The sequence below is a fragment of the Rutidosis leptorrhynchoides genome, chromosome 2, assembly GCF_046630445.1.
Source record: "Rutidosis leptorrhynchoides isolate AG116_Rl617_1_P2 chromosome 2, CSIRO_AGI_Rlap_v1, whole genome shotgun sequence".
NCBI lineage: Eukaryota > Viridiplantae > Streptophyta > Magnoliopsida > Asterales > Asteraceae > Rutidosis > Rutidosis leptorrhynchoides.
Window position 1 is genome coordinate 381,189,474 of NC_092334.1, and position 4,069 is coordinate 381,193,542.

The window sequence follows — 4,069 nt, forward strand, 5'->3', positions numbered from 1 at the left end:
TTTATTATTATTATTATTTAGGGTTATTTATAATAATATTTAGTTTTAGTTTTAATTTAATTTGTAATTTAAGTTTTAATTAGTTTTATAATTATAAAAAAATTAATACTTTTATAAAATATATAATATAAAAATAATATTTTTATAAAATTTATATTTTTATCATTTTAATTACAATTTGTATTTTTATCGTTTATTCGTAATATTTGTATTTTTATCGTTTGTAATTAGTTTTAAGACTAGTATTTTGCCGTAGGTTATTTTATATTTCTAGATTTTTAGGTTTTGCCGTAAAATCACTTAAGTGCCTTTTCTTTAGATTAAGATTTAGGTGCTTTAGAATTTTGCGACGCTGTTTATAAATTTTAGTACCTTTTAATTTTTGACGCGTTACTTTCTTATTTTTATTTTTCGACCTTTTATTTTTCAACATTTTTCGACGCGCTCTTTTTCTTTCTTATTTCTCGCCATTCTAGTTTTTAGGACTTAGAATATTTTCTATTTCTTCTCTAAAAAAATTCCAAACAAAAAATTATTTTAAGCGGTTAAATTGATAGACATCCAAATTTTCTGCTTCGTAGTAATAGTTGGATTTGTTAGTGGCTGAGTTGTGAGCTTCCGATTTAAAGGGTTCTGGCTCCCTGCTGCATCTATTGGCTATTCGAAACGTGGGCAAAAGCAGAAAAGTCTATTAATTTGATAACTTATATAATTTTTATTTTTATAACTAATAGGATAATTAAGTAAATGCACCACATTGTAGCTAAAATTTGGTAATAAGCGCATTATGGAAAATCTCGAGAATATTTTGGAAACTCTTTATGACATCCGAAATCAATTTAATCAATACTCTCAAACGGGTGTTGATGACAATTCGTTCGGTCAATCTTGGATCACGAATGACGAAACAATAACTGGTTGTGAAATCTGTGGAGATTATCATTCAACATGGGAATGTTATTATTATGTTCCTATGGAAAATTATGCACCCATAGAACCTGAATGGAATGATTATGAAGAATACAATTCAAATTGGGATTATTCCCAAGAATATATCCAAACTCAACAACCAGAAGACGAGGAGAATTATGTGTCTGAAAATCTTTTAGACAATATGAAAATTAAACTCGAAGAACTTGATGCTCAAAATGAACAAATGAGAGAGTTTGTAAATCGGCAAGCTGAAACTCTATCAGATTACACACCTGTTGATCTGAGGAGTCGTGTGCAAGAAAATCTCATATCATCGAATTTTGATGAATTCGAGAGCTCCGAAATCTCCAATTATCCCGATGATACTTTTTATTCAGCTTTACCAATTTCACAACATATCGACACATTAGCCTCTACCGACGAAATCAACGATCCATCAATGGATGAAGAAGAAGAAGTAAGGGTGACAAATTGGTACTCTTGGAAAAACGATAACGTTGAAAATTTTACCCCCGAGACCAAAATGGTGGGACCGATTAATGAAGAAGAATTTGCTTTGATCCCGAAATTCACCATTCCACAACCTTCCAACCCAATATTCTCAATAGACGAGTCATCTACCAAAGATGAACTACAAGCTGTAATAGATATTGACACCTCGAATTTCACCCAATTGGGTAATAGAGGTGAAAACTTTGATCCCGAGAATAAACGGAAGGAAATGTTAGGAATTATCCACCCTATAGAAATATGTATGTCGGTGTATATAGATCCATTTAACCAAGAACCAGAAAAGAGACATATCCATTTACTAAAAGCTACACTTAAAAAAGAATTAAGTAGTGACGATCGGGTGGGTCTAAACTTTAAACCCATTGATATATTTTATACCACCCGAGATGTAAATAACTGGCTAACTATTCTAATTCGTGGAACTTATTCTACCGACTTCACATGTCGTCAGCTAAGTGTGGGGAAGTCTAACCCCACTTAACGTTAAATTAGAGGTTCTGGTTAGTGCATAACTCGTTAATAAAAATGCATGATGAGTTAGGGTAAAAGACGTATTTTTAAAAATTAGCAAACAGTTCAGAAAAGCAACCATTTTTGAAGAAAAACATGGGTGATAAAACAAAAAGGAATGAACGATGAGGCGCGCCATCTATCATTCGACGAGCTTTGTAATTACAAACTGGGTATTTTCAATCACTTTTCTACACTAATCACCCTCATGAATTTATAATTAGAGTCTGATTTCATGCAAATGAGGGCATTGCATGATCACAAGTGTGGGGAAGGGTTATAAATTCTCTCGGGTTTATACTTGGTTTATTTTCTAAATATTGTGAAAATTTTAAAATTTTTTCAACTAAATGAATTCAAAATCATGTTTATACATATTTATGAACGATAAAACTAGGTGTTAATGCCGAAATTATCATTACCTCGGAAAGGACATAAATTGAGAAACACCCTAAAACGCTTGAATTCATTTAAAATGGAATAAAGGAGAATAAAAAGGAAAAGAAAGAAACTAAGTGTGGGGAGAATGTACCAAGTTATTCAATTAAAAACTATCTATCACATGTTTTTGCAAAGTTATTGCAGGTGCTTTTGTTTTGGACTAAATTAACTGTTTTACCCGATGAAAGAAAATAAAAGATGGATCTACACGATGAATCAATTCCATCATTAAGAGGAAGTAAAGTCTTCCGAAAAAGACACGCGCTTCTTGGTTTAGGTCAAGAAGTTGTCGTCCAGACCAGCTGTAGGTTGACGAAAAATCTAGAAAAGTCATCTCTAAAATCAGCAGAAAATCCACGGACCTCAGCATCAAACAGGGTCGCCAAGTGGTCAGACTTATCCTAACCATGAGAGGATCTGTCTCGTAAAATGGGGAGGGCGCCGTGCAAATTAGCTTGATAAGACTAATGAATCAGATCCCCAGAAAGGATAATCTCCTTAAAGATTAAAAAATCAGCTTTTAAGACTGATATTACTCAATCCTAGAGATTGACCTTAAAGATTGAGAATTACAAACTCATGGAATTCGATGATATCTAAACTCGAGCTTGAACGAGAAAATATTTTGATCAAATTAAAACCGATTTTTTTTTCTAAAAACCCATTTTTAATGCGTTCATTACCATTGAACGTAAAATCCTAGGAATTCACCTAGAATTCATTAGGTCACCTGAACCAATTCGGGTGTCAACCGTAAGAACGGTGGTTGCATAGCATGGTCGAAGACAGGACCTTGTGTCAGACCCAAAAAAAAATTATAGGGTGATCTTTACTATTGCTCCTACAAAGGATAGTAATTTCATCCGACATGTTTTAGACCATGAACAAATGCATGTCATTAAACATTGCCTTAACAGTTTCTTGTTCATCGCTTTCCTTTACAACCGGACGGTAGTTTGCCGAAAGGTAATATACGGGACAAGTATACTGGACGTGTTGCTTTCCCAATACAAGGTTAGCAAGTGGGTGACACAAAACCATAAGTTTTGAGCTAAAATTTTCAAATCTGAAACCCACAAAACCCACAAAAACATTTTGCAAACACCGGTGAAGGGGTATTCCGGAAAACTTATCTAGGGTAAAAGCTAGAATGAATTTTCAAAAGATCAAATGTTTTCATAAAGATCCAATTTCCTTAAGGATCTAAATTTTTATAGTCATGTGGGACTGTAAACCACATCGTTACTATCATTGTTTATACCGCCGTATCAAAATCACTAATGTATAAAGTGTGAAGAATAAAGAAGTGATTCGTGTGATTTAATTTCAAGTTCTGTATTGCTTGAGGACAAGCAACTTTCAAGTGTGGGGATATTTGATAGTGCTCCAAATGAACATATATTTAGTAGCAATATCCTCCCAATATGTAAATTATTTAGTTGTAATTGTCCTATTTTAAGTTGTAATCGTTTATATTAAATAAGTGCGAAGACAAAAGGCGAAAACGACGATTTGAAGGCGCAAATGACCAAAAAGCTCAAATGTACAAGATACAATCCAAGTGGTTCAATTTATTGATGAGAAACGTCTAAAAATGACAAAAGTACAAGTTGCGGAACGCAAAGTACAAGATATTAAATTATACGAAAGGACGTTCAAAAATCCGAAACCG